Source organism: Nomascus leucogenys, chromosome 14 (genome assembly GCF_006542625.1).
Source record: "Nomascus leucogenys isolate Asia chromosome 14, Asia_NLE_v1, whole genome shotgun sequence".
In the NCBI taxonomy this organism is placed as follows: Eukaryota; Metazoa; Chordata; class Mammalia; order Primates; family Hylobatidae; genus Nomascus; species Nomascus leucogenys.
The window spans coordinates 2,695,903-2,715,585 of NC_044394.1; positions in this window are offsets into that span (position 1 = coordinate 2,695,903).

Consider the following 19,683-nt stretch of genomic DNA (forward strand, 5'->3'; position numbering starts at 1 on the left):
CCCTCCTGCCTATGAGCCTGTAAAATAAAGGAAAACAAACTAGTTACTTCCTAGATACAATGGGAGTGCAGATATTAGGTAAATACAGCCATTCTAAATGGGAGAAATTGGCCAAAACAAAGGGGTGATAGGGACCGTGCAAGTCCAAAATCCAGCAGAGCAGTCGAATTTTAAAGCCCCAAAATGATCTCCTTTGACTCCAGGTCTCAAATCCAGGTCACGCTGATGGAAGAGGTGTGTTCCCATGGTCTTGGGCAGCTCTGCCTCTGTGGCTTTGCAGGGTACAGCCTCCCTCTCAGCTGCTTTCATGGGCTGGCATTGTCTAGGGCTTTTCCAGGTGAACAGTGTAAGTTGTTGGTGGAGCTTTCATTCTGGGGTCTGGAGGATGGAGCCCCTCTTCTCACGACTCCACTAGGCAGTGTCCCAGTAGGGACTCTGTGTGGGGGCTCCAACCCCACATTTCCCTTCCACACTGCCCTAGCAGAGGTTCTCCATGAGGGTCCCATCCCTGAGGTAAACCTCTGTCTGGGCATCCAGGCATTTCCGTACATCTTCTGAAATCTAGGGAGAGGTTCCCAAACCTCAGTTCTTGACTTCTGTGCACCCACAGTCTCAACACCAAGTGGAAGCTGCCAAGGCTTGAAGCTTCTACACTCTGAAGCCACAGCCGAAGCTGTATTTTGGCATCTCAGCCACAGGTAGAGCAGCTGGTACACAAGACACCAAGTCCCTCAGCTGCACATAGTTCAGGGACCCTGGGCCTGGCCCATGAAACCACTTTTTCCTCCTGGGCCTCCGGGCCTGTGATGGGAGGGGCTTCCATGAAGGTCTCTGACATGGCCTGGAGACATTTTCCCCATGGTCTTCGGGATTAACATTAGGCTCCTTGCTACTTATGCAAATTAGTGCAGCCAGCTTAAATTTCTCCTCAAGAAATGAGTTTTTCTTTTCTACTGCATCATCAGGTTGCAAGTTTTCCAAACTTTATTCTCTGTTTCCCTTTTAAAATGGAATGCTCTCAACAGTACCCAAGTCCCCTATTGAATGCTTTCCTGCTTAGAAATTTCTTCCACCAGATACCTGAAATCATCTCTCTCAAGTTCAAAGTTCCACAGATCTCTATGGCAGGGGCAAAATGCTGCCAGTCTTCTTGCTAAAACATAACGAGAGTCACTTTTGCTCCAGTTGCCAACAAGTTCCTCATCTCCATCTGAGACCACCTCAGCCTGGACCTTATTGTTCATATCACTATCAGCAATGTTGTCAAAGCCATTCAACAAATCTCTAGTAGGTTCCAAATTTCCCACATTTTCCTGTCTTCTTCTGAGCCCTCCAAACTGTTCTAACCTCTGCGTCTTAGCCAGTTCCAAAGTCACTTCCACATTTTCCGGTGTCTTTTCAGCAACACCCTACTCTACTGGTACCAATTTACTGTGTTAGTCCGTTTTCATGCTGCTGATAAAGACATACCTGAGACTGGGAAGAGAAGAAGGCTTAATTGGACTTACAGTTCCACATGGCTGGGGAAGACTTCAGAATCATGGTAGGAGGTGAAAGGCATTTCTTACATGGCGGTGGCAAGAGAAAATGAGGAAGCAAAAGTGGAAACCCCTGATAAACCCATCAGATCTCATGAGACTTATTCACTATCATGAGAATAGCACAGGAAGGACTGGCCCCCATGATTCAACTACCTCCCCCTAGGTCCCTCCCACAACCTGAGAGAATTCTGGGAGATACAATTCAGTTGAGATTTGAATGCGGACACAGCCGAACCATATCAGTAATGTTGTTTGTGTAATTTCCTGTCATAGTATTTCAGGGGTAGGTCCAAGAAGAGTTAAGTCCTGGGTGTGGAGATACTAACTCTTTGCAACAATTAATATAATTGCACAGAAGGTATTCTTTGGTGCAACGTGTTTTCATGTTGGTTATTCTAAGCTTCTTGCTTAGCAGGTTTGAAGATGAATAGGTGAGGGAGTACTGGTGGGAGGATGTGCTATGCTCTCCATAGTTATTTTGCTTGGGTCCGCAGAAAGAGCTCACCTAAGTAGATTCTCCTATTCATCTAGAATTTCCCCATATCTTGACCAATTTAATAATTTGTTGAGCTATTTGAAAGAATAAATTCATTTTATTTATTTTTTTTTTATTTTTTTATTTTTTTTATTATACTTTAGGTTTTAGGGTACATGTGCACAATGTGCAGGTTTGTTACATACGTATCCATGTGCCATGTTGATTTCCTGCACCCATTAACTCGTCATTTAGCATTAGGTGTATCTCCTAATGCTGTCCCTCCCCCCTCCCCCCACCCCACAACAGTCCCCGGAGTGTGATGTTCCCCTTCCTGTGTCCATGAGTTCTCATTGTTCAATTACCACCTATGAGAGAGAACATGCGGTGTTTGGTTTTTTGTCCTTGCGATAGTTTACTGAGAATGATGTTTTCCAGTTTCATCCATGTCCCTACAAAGGACACGAACTCATCATTTTTTATGGCTGCATAGTATTCCATGGTGTATATGTGCCACATTTTCTTAATCCAGTCTATCCTTGTTGGACATTTGGGTTGGTTCCAAGTCTTTGCTATTGTGAATAGTGCCGCAATAAACATACGTGTGCATGTGTCTTTATAGCAGCATGATTTATAGTCCTTTGGGTATATACCCAGTAATGGGATGGCTGGGTCAAATGGTATTTGTAGTTCGAGATCCCTGAGGAATCGCCACACTGACTTCCACAATGGTTGAACTAGTTTACAGTCCCACCAACAGTGTAAAAGTGTTCCTATTTCTCCACATCCTCTCCAGCACCTGTTGTTTCCTGATTTTTTAATGATGGCCATTCTAACTGGTGTGAGATGGTATCTCACTGTGGTTTTGATTTGCATTTCTCTGATGGCCAGTGATGATGAGCATTTCTTCATGTGTTTTCTGGCTGCATAAATGTCTTCTTTTGAGAAGTGTCTGTTCATGTCCTTCCCCACTTTTTGATGGGGTTGTTTGTTTTTTTCTTGTAAATTTGTTTGAGTTCATTTAGATTCTGGATATTAGCCCTTTGTCAGATGAGTAGGTTGCAAAAATTTTCTCCCATTCTGTAGGTTGCCTGTTCATTCTGATGATAGTTTCTTTTGCTGTGCAGAAGCTCTTTAGTTTAATGAGATCCCATTTGTCGATTTTGGCTTTTGTTGCCATTGCTTTTGGTGTTTTAGACATGAAGTCCTTGCCCACGCCTATGTCCTGAATGGTATTGCCTAGGTTTTCTTGTAGGATTTTAATGGTTTTAGGTCTAACATATAAGTCTTTAATCCATCTTGAATTAATTTTTGTATAAGGTGTAAGGAAGGGATCCAGTTTCAGCTTTCTACATATGGCTACCCAGTTTTCCCAGCACCATTTATTAAATAGGGAATCCTTTCCCCATTTCTTGTTTTTGTCAGGTTTGTCAAAGATCAGATAGTTGTAGCTATGCGGCATCATTTCTGAGGGCTCTGTTCTGTTCCATTGATCTATGTCTCTGTTGTGGTACCAGTACCATGCTGTTTTGGTTACTGTAGCCTTGTAGTATAGTTTAAAGTCAGGTAGCATGATGCCTCCAGCTTTGTTCTTTTGGCTTAGGATTGACTTGGCGATGCGGGATCTTTTTTGGTTCCATATGAACTTTAAAGTAGTTTTTTCCAATTCTGTGAAGAAAGTCATTGGTAGCTTGATGGGGATGGCATCGAATCTATAAATTACCTTGGGCAGTATGGCCATTTTCACGATATTGATTCTTCCAACCCATGAGCATGGAATGTTCTTCCATTTGTTTGTATCCTCTTTTATTTCATTGAGCAGTGGTTTGTAGTTCTCCTTGAAGAGGTCCTTCACATCCCTTGTAAGTTGGATTCCTAGGTATTTTCTTCTCTTTGAAGCAATTGTGAATGGGAGTTCACTCATGATTTGGCTCTCTGTTTGTCTGTTATTGGTGTACAAGAATGCTTGTGATTTTTGTACATTAATTTTGTATCCTGAGACTTTGCTGAAGTTGCTAATCAGCTTAAGGAGATTTTCGGCTGAGACAATGGGGTTTTCTAGATATACAATCATGTCATCTGCAAACAGGGACAATTTGACTTCCTCTTTTCCTAATTGAATACCTTTTATTTCCTTCTCCTGCCTGATTGCTCTGGCCAGAACTTCCAGCACTATGTTGAACAGGAGCGGTGAGAGAGGGCATCCCTGTCTTGTGCCAGTTTTCAGAGGGAATGCTTCCAGTTTTTGCCCATTCAGTATGATATTGGCTGTGGGTTTGTCGTAGATAGCTCTTATTATTTTGAGATACGTCCCATCAATGCCTAATTTATTGAGAGTTTTTAGCATGAAGGGTTGTTGAATTTTGTCAAAGGCCTTTTCTGCATCTATTGAGATAATCATGTGGTTTTTGTCTTTGGTTCTGTTTATATGTTGGATTACATTTATTGATTTGCATATGTTGAACCAGCCTTGCATCCCAGGGATGAAGCCCACTTGATCATGGTGGATAAGCTTTTTGATGTGCTGCTGGATTCGGTTTGCCAGTATTTTATTGAGGATTTTTGCATCAATGTTCATCAAGGATATTGGTCTGAAATTCTCTTTTTGGTTATGTCTCTGCCAGGTTTTGGTATCAGGACGATGCTGGCTTCATAAAATGTGTTAGGGAGGATTCCCTCTTTTTCTATCGATTGGAATAGTTTCAGAAGGAATGGTACCAGTTCCTCCTTGTACCTCTGGTAGAATTCGGCTGTGAATCCATCAGGTCCTGGACTCTTTTTGGTTGGTAAGCTATTGATTATTGCCACAATTTCAGAACCTGTTATTGGTCTATTCAGAGATTCAACTTCTTCCTGGTTTAGTCTTGGGAGGGTGTATTTGTCGAGGAATTTATCCATTTCTTCTAGATTTTCTAGTTTATTTGCATAGAGGTGTTTGTAGTATTCTCTGATGGTAGATTGTATTTCTGTGGGATCGGTGGTGATATCCCCTTTTTCGTTTTTTATTGCATCTATTTGATTCTTCTCTCTTTTCTTCTTTATTAGTCTTGCTAGCGGTCCATCAATTTTGTTGATCGTTTCAAAAAACCAGCTCCTGGATTCATTAATTTTTTGAAGGGTTTTTTGTGTCTCTATTTCCTTCAGTTCTGCTCTGATTTTAGTTATTTCTAGCCTTCTGCTAGCTTTTGAATGTGTTTGCTCTTGCTTTTCTAGTTCTTTTAATTGTGATGTTAGGGAGTCAATTTTGGATCTTTCCTGCTTTCTCTTGTGGGCATTTAGTGCTATAAATTTCCCTCTACACACTGCTTTGAATGTGTCCCAGAGATTCTGGTATGTTGTGTCTTTGTTCTCATTGGTTTCAAAGAACATCTTTATTTCTGCCTTCATTTCATTATGTACCCAATAGTCATTCAGGAGCAGGTTGTTCAGTTTCCATGTAGTAGAGCGGTTTTGAGTGAGTTTCTTAATCCTGAGTTCTAGTTTGATTGGACTGTGGTCTGAGAGACAGTTTGTTATAATTTCTGTTCTTTTACATTTGCTGAGGAGAGCTTTACTTCCAACTATGTGGTCAATTTTGGAATATCCTTGTTAACTTTCTGTCTCGTTGATCTGTCTAATGCTGACAGTGGGGTGTTAAAATCTCCCATTATTATTGTGTGGGAGTTTAAGTCCCTTAGTAGGTCACTCAGGACTTGCTTTATGAATCTGGGTGCTCCTGTGTTGGGTGCATATATATTTAGGATAGTTAGCTCTTCTTGATGAATTGATCCCTTTACCATTATGTAATGGCCTTCTTTGTCTCTTTTGATCTTTGTTGGTTTAAAGTCTATTTTATCAGAGACTAGGATTGCAACCCCTGCCTTTTTTTGTTTTCCAGTTGCTTGATAGATCTTCCTCCATCCCTTTATTTTGAGTCTATGTGTGTCTCTGCACGTGAGATGGGTTTCCTGAATACAGCACACTGATGGGTCCTGACTCCTTATCCAGTTTGCCAGTCTGTGTCTTTTGATTGGAGCATTTAGCCCATTTACATTTAACGTTAATATTGTTATGTGTGAATCTGATCCTGTCATTATGATGTTAGTTGGTTATTTTGCTCGTTAGTTGCTATAGTTTCTTCCTAGTCTCGATGGTCTTTACAATTTGGCATGTTTTTGCAGTGGCTGGTACCGGTTGTTCCTTTCCATGTTTAGTGCTTCCTTCAGGAGCTCTTTTAGGGCAGGCCTGGTGGTGACAAAATCACTCAGCGTTTGCTTGTCTGTAAAGTGTTTTATTTCTCCTTCACTTATGAAGCTTAGTTTGGCGGGATAGGAGATTCTGGGTTGAAAATTCTTTTCTTTAAGAATGTTGAATATCGGCCCCCACTCTCTTCTGGCTTGTAGAGTTTCTGCTGAGAGATCAGCTGTTAGTCTGATGGGCTTCCCTTTGTGGGTAACCCGACCTTTCTCTCTGGCTGCCCTTAACATTTTTTCTTTCATTTCAACTTTGGTGAATCTGACAATAATGTGTCTTGGAGTTGCCCTTCTCGAGGAGTATCTTTGTGGCGTTCTCTGTATTTCCTGAATCTGAATGCTGGCCTGCCTTGCTAGATTGGGGAAGTTCTCCTGGATAATATCTTGCAGAGTGTTTTCCAACTTGGTTCCATTCTCCCCATCATTTTCAGGTACACCAATCAGACGTAGGTTTGGTCTTTTCACATAGTCCCAAATTTCTTGGAGGCTTTGTTCATTTCTTTTTATCCTTTTTTCTCTAAACTTCCCTTCTCTCTTCATTTCATTCATTTCATCTTCCATCAGCGATACCCTTTCTTCCAGTTGATCGCATCTGCTACTGAGGCTTCTGCAATCTTCGCGTAGTTCTCGAAACTTGGCTTTCAGCTCCATCGGCTCCTTGAAGCCCTTCTCTCCATTGGTTATTCTAGTTATCCATTCTTCTAATTTTTTTTCAAAGTTTTTAACTTCTTTGCTGTTGTTTTGAATTTCCTCTCGTAGCTCAGAGTAGTTTGATCGTCTGAAGCCTTCTTCTCTCAACTCATCAAAGTCATCCTCCATCCAGCTTTGTTCCGTTGCTGGTGAGGAACTGCGTTCCTTTGGAGGAGGAGAGGTGCTCTGTTTTTTAGAGTTTCCAGTTTTTTTGGTCTGTTTTTTCCCCATCTTTGTGGTTTTATCTACTTTTGGTCTTTGATGATGGTGATGTACAGATGGGTTTTTGGTGTGGATGTCCTTTCTGTTTGTTAGTTTTCCTTCTACCAGACAGGACCCTCAGCTGCAGGTCTGTTGGAGTTTACTAGAGGTGCACTCCAGACCCTGTTTGGCTGGGTGTCAGCAGCGGTGGCTGCAGAACAGCGGATTTTCATGAGACCACAAATTCAGCTGTCTGATAGTTCCTCTGAAAGTTTTGTCTCAGAGAAGTACCGGGTTGAATGAGGTGTCAGTCTGTCCCTACTGGGGGGGTGCCTCCCAGTTAGGCTGCTCAGGGGTGAGGGACCCACTTTAGGAGGCAGTCTGACCGTTCTCAGATCTCCAGCTGCATGCTGGGAGAACCACTACTCTCTTCAAAGCTGTCAGTCAGACAGGGACATTTAAGTCTGTGGAAGTTCTTGCAGAGTTTTTGTTTGTCTGTGCCCTGCCCTCAGAGGTGGAGCCTACAGAGGCAGGCAGGCCTCCTTGAGCTGTGGTGGGCTCCACCCAGTTCGAGCTTCCTGGCTGCTTTGTTTACCTAAGCAAGCCTGGGCAATGGCGGGCGCCCCTCCCCCAGCCTCGCTGCCGCCTCGCAGCTTGATCTCAGACTGCTGTGCTAGCAATTAGCGAGACTCCGTGGGCATAGGACCCTCCGAGCCAGGTGCGGGACACAATCTCCTAGTGTGCCGTTTTCCAGGCCCGTTGGAAAAGCGCAGTATTAGGATGGGACTGACCCGATATTCCAGGTGCCCTCTGCTTCCCCTTTCTTTGACTAGGAAAGGGAACTCCCTGACCCCTTGTGCTTCCCGAGTGAGGCAATGCCTCGCCCTGCTTTGGCTCGTGCACAGTGCGCTTCACCGACTGTCCTGCACCCACTGTTTGGCACTCCCTAGTGAGATGAAACCAGTACCTCAAGCAGAAATGCAGAAATCACCCGTCTTCTGTGTCGCTGGGGCTGGGAGCTGGAGACCGGAGCTGTTCCTATTCGGCCATCTTGGCTCCCCATTTTAAATATTTAAAAACATATTGTGAATTTTTTATTACAAACTTATGCATATTGATTGAAAAAAACAAAATATTCAGATAAAAAAATAAGAAAAAAATCACCTTTGTTTCTGTCACCTAGTATTTTTTTTCTAGGAGTATGAACTGTGAATTTTTACTCTATTTTTTGCTTTAAGAAATGAGGAACAAGTGGGTCTATTTATGTTCGTGCTGTGGTGAATGTGAACCTATCAGATAATTTATCAGTATTTGGACATGATTCATAATGAGTAGTCTTTATCAAGTCATATTAAATGAAGAAGCTGTGACATTGAAACTTAAGTGATAATTTAATGATAGAATCATATTCTATGAACTGTGTAAAATAACAGAGTTTAATTTGAGGAATCATGTCTTAAAAATACATCATGATAGAAAAGCCAAAAAGACACACTTAAGACAAATGAAGTATAAAACACAAGTTAATCTTTCAAATTTCAGAGACAGTTTAACACCTGAAACAATTACCTAAACACTTATATTTGGCCTGAAATATTGTTAAAATTTGAAATAGAACTTACATATAGTGAACTACATAGAAATTAAGGGTATTGTCGCATCAGTTTCACAAACACATGCCCCATTTATCCTGTACTACTACAATCAGGAATAAAATAATTCTGTCATTATTTATGCCTTCTGACAATCCTTTTCCCCCATTTTTGAAGTGAACACTTACCTCAATTCTATCACCAAAAATTTGTTTTTCCTATTCTAAAAGTCATATAAATGAAAATTATTTTGTGTGTGTATAGTTTAATTCAGAATGATGTTTTTGAGATTCCCACTTGCTAGATGTGTATAAACAATTTTTCCTTTCCTTTTTATTACTGACTACTGTTGTGTGCTTAACTATTCTCTTGTTGCTGGACTGATGGCAACTTTTTCAGTCTTTGGCACTTATAAATAAAGCTGCTTTGGACATTTGCTTCCAAGCTTTTGTGAACGTATTTTCCTTTATCTGGTTAAATATCTAGGAATGGAATTTCTGCGTCATACAGAAGATGCATGTACACTTTTTTTTTAAATAAACTACCAAACAGTTTTCCCAGTTGTACCATTTTATACTTTTATCAGAACAGTGTTCTGGGTGTTCCATAACCTTCCCAACATTTGGCGTCCTCAACATTTTTTTGATTGTGGCTATTACAATGAATGTGTAGTAGTATCTCCCTGTGGTTTTAATTTCCATTTCCCTTATGGCTAATGATTATCAATACCTTTTTCATTTTTACTGCGGAGAAATATTCCAATACATATATATGACAACTTGTAAATCTGTTTCTCTGGATTTGGGTTCTATCTAAAGAAATGAGTATTTGGGTTTTTTTCAGAGCTATTGTGAACATTCATGTATAATTCCTTTTTGTACACATATACTTTTATTTATCTTGAGTGAAAGGGAGTAGAATTACTTGATCATATGGTAGATCCTTTTATCTATTTATTGTAGCTGTTATAAATATTATTACTAATAATTTAAATATCTGGGCCATTTCTGAGTTTGGTTCTATTGATTGTTTAGTGGTTGTGGGTCACATTTTCTTACTTTTATAAATACTTCATAATCTTTGATCGAATGCCAGCCATTGTCTATAAAAGACAGTAGAGACTACTGTAAATATTATTTATACCCTAAAAAGAATATACCCCTTCTTCTGGCGAGAAGTGACTATACAGAGATGTTTCAATGTAGTCTGTGATTGAATGGGGTTAGGATTTATTGATCTTTATGGTATATTAACTGCAGGTTCCACATTAATTGAGGATAGGCTCAAAATTTTCTCTTTAACAGGGCTTAATCTGTGATCTGCTCTGATGTCAGACATCAGCCCACCCAATTCACTGGTGCCTCAAGGGTGTTTCTCTCAGGTTTCTCACTCCATCTTAAGCCACAGACGCCTACTGCTTGGTACTTGATATAAGTTCTAAACACTAGTGGCATTTCTGTTAGTTCTCTTTTTCTGCCCTCACACGTCAGCAGGTCCTGAGTATCTGCAGCTCTGGAGGTCTCCTTTAAGTTTCCTGCCCATCCCATCTCCATTGTCTGGTCTTCAGTGTGAACGCTGAGGTTCTTGTGGGTTTCTCTCAGTTCTCTCTCCGATTCTCAGATTTCCACTGACCCAACTCCTTCATGCCCAAGAGTAGCTAATAGTTATTATCTTAAAAAATTAAAAATTGGTAATAAATTGATAGAAAATATTTAAATAAATTACGGTACATTGATTATAGAGATAACAGCTCTAAAACAAAATAAGAATTATTAAAATGGAAAGAAATTTGTAATATATTGTCAAGTAATAACGCCAGGTTGCTAAGCAATATGTAATATGTATACATAAAAGATATAGACATGTGCACACATGTGTGTAATTATGTGTGTGTGTGTGTATAATATATGAAATACACAAAGAGAAGGGTCTGAATCAACAGGTAATAAGCCGTAGCCTGGGTTACCCTAAGGAAAGGACTGAAGTCGGGGATGAATCGAGTGAAAGTAGTTTTTGTTTATAGTATGTGTTCTCCAGTATTAGCAATTTTATAAGAAATTAGAGTAATTAGATTAGTTGTGTCATTTCAAAGATGAATGAAAATGTGATGGAGAAAAATTACATTTGATGAATATTAATATGGCTAAATGGAACTACATAAGTTTCAAATGAGTGGGAGCAATTATAAACAAAGGCATACTTGAATTTTTATTCATAAAAGTTATGCTAAAAAATAAAACCAAAAGCAAGAAAGACATAGTTGGGCTGATTTGAACAGATGGTGTGATGTTAAATGTAGGCGAGAATACACAATTATTTAGCCCCCCATTTGCTTCTGACTTTACTGTCAAGGAGAATAATGATCTTATTAAGAGGGTAAAATAAACATTTGGAATAAAGAAACTTAAACTGAAACTCAGAAGAAATGATAAGACAGCACCTTGTTACATTAAAAGAGTTTGTCAACTGTTCTGGGCACATTAAATCACAAGGAATCCAAAGAATGTGAAATGATCAGTAAAATTGAAGAAGTGTTTTAAGACTACAATGGTAAGATTCAAACATTTAAAAAATAAAAAATAAGGAGCTCAAACATGTAAAATATGGATAAAAGACAGAGCCCATGGGTATGGAAAATGAACTGGACTTAATAGGGAGCAAGTTTTAAAATCTATCATTATGACTGGTTCTTTAAAATTTAAATATAAGTCAATCAGTAGAAACCAGGGTGGTTCACTAAGCTAAATATAACAACCTTCTAAAAATTGTACACAGTATGACAGCTCGTTTCATTATGAAGGACAGGACTTGTAGTGATAAAAGTTTGTTTGAATTAAACTTAATAGATTTAAAATATAAAGATCCACTTAATCCCAACAGAATTGAATAAGTAATGCTTGGATGACACAGCAGATCAGACTGTGGGTTTAACACTTTTAAAAAGATAGGATAAAACAGAAAAATGACCAAACTTCAATGACTGTAGTCAAACCCAAGTACTGGAGACAGCAAAGCACTGAATAACAATTTCAAAAATCAAAGTGTAATTTCCTTGATAACAAACTTGATAGGCTGAGAAATCCTCTAAAATATAAATTATCTGTGAAGTGTACAGTTCATTTTATATAATATTATTTTATACTAGAAGTTAATAAAAGTCCTGAAGTTTAGCCTTGTGTTTCACTTAAATATTCCATTAGAAAGAAGATTTCAATACCAAAGTAATAGATAGGCATGTAAAACTTTGATACAGATTTTTGAGCTATTACTTAGAGATAAATATATGAGACAAAGACCTATCAGAAGCAGTCATTTCAATGATTATCTTTACTCTCTTACTGGAATATTCAAATAAGATTACATGATCCATACCTGTAACATTCTAGAAAAGATAATGCACTGTTGTGATTTGCTAACACCAGTAGTGATCAGATACCAGCAATATAAACTTTTGAAAATTTGTGTCTCTTGCATTAAAAACAAACAAACAAACAAACAAACAAACATTGTCATCTTGACCCAGAACACCTCCTTTTGAGTGTAAGTCCTTCATCAACCAGCTGAGTAACCTTTGGGAAGTGTTTACTTTTTTTTTTCTTCCTTCCTTCCTTCCTTCCTTCCTTCCTTCCCTCCCTCCCTCCCTCCCTTCCTTCCTTCCTTCCTTTCCTTTCTTTTCTTTCTTTTTCTTTTTTTTTTTTTTAATGTGTGTCTCATTGTACTCTTGTTGTTCTGCTAAGCCTCAAGGAAATTAATTTGTGTTTAAATTCCTGGAGCATGAAATAAACTCAATAAATGATTGATTTTTCCCCTCATTTCTTCTCTTTCTTCTGTCCTTCTCTTCTTCCATTGTAAGAAAATAAAGAGATGGCTACTGTGGTAGGCAACCCTTAAGATTGTCTCCAGTGATCCCGCACTCCAGGTATTCATGCCTTTATGTAACCTTTGTGCTAAGAATTTGGATGGTCCGAGATTTTTACCCTACTTGCAAGTTAGCTTCTTGCTAACATGGATTCTTGGAGACTTTTTAAAGCCGTGTTTTGTGGCTTAATATGTGGTCTATCCTTGAGAATGATCCATGTGTTGAGGAGAAGAATGTGTGCTCTGCAGCTCTGGGATGAAGTGTTCTGTAAATATCTATGAGGTCCATTTAGTCTATAGTGCAGATTAAATCTGATGTTTCTTTGTTGATTTTCTGTCTGAATGTCCTGTTCAGTGCAGAAAATGGAGTATAGAAGTCTTCAGTTATTATTGTATTGGAGTATAGCTCTCTCTTTAGCACTAAAAATATTTGCTTTATATATCCAGGGGGTCCAGTATTGGGTGTATATATATTTACAATTATTATGTCCTCTTACTGAGTTTACTCTTTATATAATGACCTTCTTTGTTGCTTTTTATGGTTTTTGTCTTAAAATCTATTTTGTCTATAGTAAGTATAGCTACTCCTGCACTTTATTAGTTTCCATTTGCATGGAATATCTCTTTACATCCATTTATTTTCAGTCTATATATGTCCTTATGGGTGAAGTGTGTTTCTTGTAGGTAACAGATCATTGAGTCGCGCCATTACACTCCAGCCTGGGCAACAAGAGTGAAACTCCATTTCCAACAAAACAAAACAAAACAAACAAACAAACAAAAAGTCTTTTTTTGTAATTCATTCAACAACCACTCTCTGTCTTTTGATTGGAGAGTTTAGTTCATTTACGTTCAACCTTATTATTGATAAGTAAGAACTTACTGTTGCCATTTTGTTATTTGTTTTCTGGTCATAATGTAGTCTTCTCTTCCTTTCTGTCCTCCTTTTTGTGAAGTTGATTTTTTTCTGGAGGTCTGCTTTAATTTATTGTGTGTGTGTTTACTTTTTGTGTATCTCTTGTAAGTTTTTTCATCTGAGGTTACCATGAGGCTTATATAACAAGTAAAATCTTACATCTCAATCCCAGTGCTTTGGGAGACCAAGGTGGGCAGATCACCTGATGTCAGGGGTTCGAGACCAGCCTGACCAACATGGAGAAACCCCATCTGTACTAGAAATACAAAATCAGCTGGGCTTGGTGGTGCATGCCTGTAATCCCAGCTCCTCGGGAGGCTGAGGCAGAAGAATCGCTTGAACCTGGGAGGCAGAGGTTACAGTGAGCCAAGATCGCGCCATTACACTCCAGCCTGGGCAACAAGAGTGAAACTCCGCTTCCAACAAAACAAAACAAAACAAGACAAACAAACAAACAAACAAAAAACAACTTATATCTCATTTTTTTTAAATGGATAACAACAGTGACTGCAAAAACAAAAACAAAGAGAAAACTAATCAAAGTTCTGCACTTTCACTGAATTGCAATGCTTGTTAACTGTTTGTTGTTTCTATTTATGTCTTATACTGTCTATATCTTGAGAAGTTGTTGTAGTTATTATTTTTGATAGATTTATCTTCTAGTTTTTCTACTCAAGGTATGAAGAGTTTACACACCAAAATTACAGTGTTACAATATTCTGTGGGGTTTTTGTTTGTGTGTACTTACTATTGCCAGTAATTTTGTACCTTCATATTATTTCTCATTTTATATGAACATCCTTTTCTTTCAGACTGATGAACCCCCATACCATTTCTTGTAGGACAGATCTGAAGTTGAGGAAATCCCTTAGCTTTTGTTTATCTGGGAAAATCTGTATTTCACCTTCATGTTTGAAGCATATTTTTGCTGGATAGACTATTCTAGGATAAAAGGTTTTGCCCCTTCAGGACTTTAAATATGTCATGCCACTCTCTCTTGGCCTGTAAGGTTTCCATTGAGAAGTGTGTTTCCAGATGTATTGTAGCTCATTTGTCTGTTATTCCTTTATTTTCTATTGCTGCTTTTAGGATCCTTTCTTTATCCTTGATCTTTGGGAATGTGATTATTAAATTCCTTGAGGTGGTCTTATTTGGGTTAAATCTGCTTGGTGTTCTGTAACCTTCTTGTGTTTAAATATTGATATCATTCTCTGTAACATTTGAATAATTTTTTTACCCCGATCTCCATCTCCTCTTAAAGGCCAATAACTCTTAGATTTGCCTTTTTAAGGACTATACAACACTATACAACTCTAGTTGTTGATAGGACTATACAATACTATACAACACTACTCAACTCTAGTTGTATAGGTGTGCTTCATTTTTTTATTCTTTGTCTCCTCTCACTTTATATCTTTTAATAGCCTGTCTTCAAACTCACTAGTTATTTCTGCCACTCGATCATGTCTGCTAAGAGACTCTGATACATTCTTCATTTTGTCAATAGCATTTTCAGCTCCAGAATTTCTGCTTAATTCTGTTTATTTCAATCTCTTTATTAAAATTATATGATAGAATTCTGAATTTCTTCTTTGTGTTATCTTGAATTTCTTTGAGCTTCCTCAAAACAGCTATTTTGAATTATCTCCCTGAAGACTCACATATCTCTGTTTCTCCAGGATTGGTCCCTTGTACCTTATTTAGTTCATTTTGAGAGGTCGTTTTTCCCTGGATTGTCTTAATACTTGTTGATGTTCTTCTGTGTCTGGGCATTGAAGAATTAGGTATTTATTGTAGTTATAAATGTCTGTGCTTGTTTGTAGTCATCCTCTTGGGAAGACTTTCCATGTATTTGAAGGAACTTAGGCGTTGTGATCTAAGTCTTTGGCCACTGCCACTGTATCACCTTTGGATGGCACTCCAAGCCCAGTAATGCTGTGGCTCTTGGAGACTCATAGAGGTATTGCCTTAAGTGGTCTTGGATAAGATCCGGAGTTCCCTGGATTATCAGGCAGAGTCTCCTTCTCTTCCCTTTCATTCTCCCAAACAAATGGAGTCTCTCTCTCTGCGCTGAGCTGCCTGGAGCTGGGGAAGGGATGACACAAGCACCCCCATGGCCACCACCACTGGTATTGTTCTGGGTCAGAGCTAAAGCCAGCTCATCATTTGGTCTCTCCCAAGGCTCACAGTGAACACTGCTGGCCACCACCTATGTTTACTCAAGGCACAAGTGGCCTACAATCAGCAGGTGGCAAATCGAGGCAGGTTTGTGTCTTTCCCTTTAGGTTGGTGAGTTTCCTCTGGTCCCAAGTGTGTCTAGAGACACTATCCAAAAGCCAGGGCCTAGAACTGGGGACTTTAAGAATCTACCTGGTGCTCTATTCTACTGTAGCAGAACTGGCACCAAAGCCACAAGACAAAGTCCTTCCCACTCTTATCTCCTATTTATTCAAACAGTGAGGTTTCTTCCCATGGCTACTACAGCCCCTAGCCCACTGTAAATACTGGTTGACTACCACCAATGTTTACTCAAGGCCCGTGGGCTCTTCAGTCAGCTTGTGGTACATGCTACCATTCCTGAATCTCTCCCTGAAGGGCAATAGACTCTCCTCTGGCCAAGGGCAGGTCACACAATTTCATGCAGGAACGAAAGCCTGGAATTGAGGACTCCAAGAGCGTGCTTGGTGCTCTACCCCACTGTGGCTGAGCTGATATTCAAGCTGATTTTTGGTTCTTATGAAGACGCTTTTTGTGTCAATTGTTATTCAATTTAGTGTTCCTATGTGGGGTGGGTGGGCACTCACTAGAGGATTTTTCAGTAATCTTGCTCTGCCCCGTCTCCAGTTTTTTTTTTTTTCACTTAAAATCATTTGCGTCTTATATTTTTAATTCCTGGACAATAAGCCATATTTATTTGATGTGATTTATTCAGTAATTATAATTTTGAACTGTCACATTATTTCCAACATTTTTTATTTATATAAAATTATGCAACAAACGTTATTGTGCATAAATATTATTGTGAGTTTATTAATATCCCCTTAAGATAGATTCCACAGAATGATACATTATGTGAAATGGTATGAATATTTTATGTAGTATTTTGGAAAGGCTAGAAAACATAGCATCCCTGCCAGTGTTACAAGAATTTTATTTTTATCTACATACAATCAATTTCCATAATATAATTTGGCTAGGCTTTGCTGATATCATAGTTAAAATTTAATCTTATTTTTTAAATTTACATTTTGTTGATTACCAGTGAAGCTAATTTTCATATATATATATAAATTTGCATTTCCTCTGTGGTTTCTTTACCTATTTGACTACTGAGTGATAGAATTTTCTAATGTATCAGTAAATCTTTCTAAATAAAGAGGACTAAGCACTTTTGATAGTTTTTGAAAAACAATTTTCCTGGCATGTATATATTTTTAATAAAAATATACAAATTTTATGTAGCTAAAGCCATTTTGGACATCTTTTATCAGGTCTTTCTTGGACTAATATTACTTTCCTTTTCAATAAACTGAAAAAGCAGAATGGAAGTACTCAAATTAGACATTAGCAGGATTGGATATCAACCGAGTCTGTGACAAAAACCAAGTCTATAAATATTTTAATTTATAACATATAATTGCATATTTATTTGCAAAACTTTTGTACTAGAGTTAATATCTTTGCTTTGAGTCTGAGTCCACTGTTTGGGGTTCCCTATTGTCCTTCTTGCATAAACCACACCCAAAGTGTATCGTTTTTAATTTGCACACTTGCCTTCTTGATAGAGGGAAAGGAATCTAATGAAAATTGTGAAGTAATCAAGTATAGATTTCTAAGGCTTTAAAATACGCATCTTAGTATTTTATATTGTCATTTTAAAAAGTTTCATTTAGTTACTTTTTTTGTATAAGTCAAAAGTTTCATTTAGTTACTTTTTTTGTATAAGTCACTGAATTTAATTATATATATAAAATAATTCTCTTTTGCACTCATATTTCATTATATTAAACAAAACTCATATACACAGATGTAAGAATAAACCCAAACTGACTCTTGACAAACATACAACTTCATTGACAGAAAAGAAAATTTAGTTCTAAAGACTATTCTGTCAATCGTAAGAATTCAGTAAACCTATTTCATAGGAATTGAGTAAAAGATGTCCTGAAAATATTAGTGTAAATTTTCCTTCAATGGTTATTATATTACACATGACTCTCCCATTGCTCAGAATTTCAAGTTTGACATTGTAAAGTAATGATCTAAAGTATTATATTATATTATAATCTCTATTTTAATTGATCATCACCTCTTTGGTCTCTTTCTTCAAAATATTTTTAGCATGTGAACATTTTATCTCTCCCTCACTGTGACAATCCCTCAATGATACAAGCCACCATCATCTTTTCCCTGGATTATTGTGACAGCCTTCTAACTAATCTCCCCATTTCTACTCTTGCCCTCTATTTTTCCATCAAGAAATAAGACATCATTGTTAAACATATCAAAACACAGCTTTCCTCTGTTCAAAATCATATCATATATCTCAGAGTAAATTTCTGTAAGTCCCTGCATTATTTTCCATCCTATCCACCTCCCTGCCCTACCAAACATGTCTCTTACCCACCTCTTTTTCACTTGTTCTTTTCCAGATGCACCAGTATCTAGTTATTGCTCAAGTTCCCAAGTGTGAGCTGACCTTTAAGTCTGTTTTATTGTTTTCTCTGATTGAAATGCTTTTCCCCAGATATTGCTGGGTATGTTTACTTATTTTTTTAGGTTATCATTTAAGGCAGGATAAACAACCCCATCATCCCCACGAAAATGTCCAATACTAATCCCCAGAACTTGCATATAATTTATATGGTAAAAGTGGCTCTGCCACTTTTATCAAGGTAAGCTCAGTGGTAATGACAAGGTTCTTATTAGAGGGAGACAGGAAAGTCACATAAGGCTGTGTGACTACTGAAGCAGAGAGAGAGAGAGGGAGACTGCAAGATGCCATTGTTGGCTTTGGAAAATGAAGGTTGAGTCTGCAAGCAAAAGGATGCAGGTGGCCTTTAGAAGGTAGAAAAGATAAGGAAATGGATTTTCTCCTACAGCCTGCTTAACCATTTTAGAACTTCTGATCATCTGAGAAACTGGAAAATAATGCACTTGTGTTTTTTAAAGCTATACATTTTGTGTTAATTTGTTACAGCACCAATAGGAAACTAATATACTGTTAAATGTGACTGCAGCAAAGAGGTTCTTAATACCCTATATGAGCACATTCCTCACCCCTCCACATAGCACTAACTATCCACCCTATAACTCATTTTATTTTTCTTCAGAGGAAAATAACCTCTGAGAGAACCACATGTTCTAGAAATACTTTTTGTTTAGTGTCTATTTCATTCTAAAGGCAGGGCCCTTTATTGAAAATCTTTTCTTGCTTTATTATCAGCATTAACACTGGGTCTGGTTAATAGTAGATGTTGATTGAATATTGGGCGAATATAATTTCCAGAACAGTTTTATAGGTGAATAAACTTCAGTTCAAGGAGTTTTATAAATGTATACAAATGACTTAACCAAACTGGAGTCCTTGGTCTTTTTATTTGAAGATTGGTTTTCTTTCACTATGTAAAAGCTACCTCACCTCATAATCTATAGCTAGTAAAATCTGAGCAGTCATACAAAAATGGTATATTTCTATATCAAACTATTCGAGAAAATATATTTTGTTCAGCAACTGCCCCAGTAAGTTCAAGTTCATCTTTCTTCAGTTTCCAGAAGGATTTAAAGGGAAGAAAAAACATTATCTGCAGTACTATACTGTGACAGTGACTATGGGTGTTCTGATCAAATGCCACCATGGCCTTTATGGGCAATTAACTGAAATGGGGAATTTCTGTTCCACATAGGATAGAGACATGGTGCAGGAGATTAAATGCCTGTATCTGCAGTACATTCTGACATGTCTTGGTGGAATTATTATAGAAGTAGCCCTGGATAATCAAAGGAAGGTCACAGCACATCAGCCTGAATATCCTTCATGACACACCGTCATCAGTCATAAGTGAATGATCTCCCATTCAAGAGAAGCCTCACTCCCATACGAGTTAGATTAGATTTATACCACAATATACTGGACAGAAAGGAAGAATAAGTGAACAAAAGAGAAGTAGAAATTAGC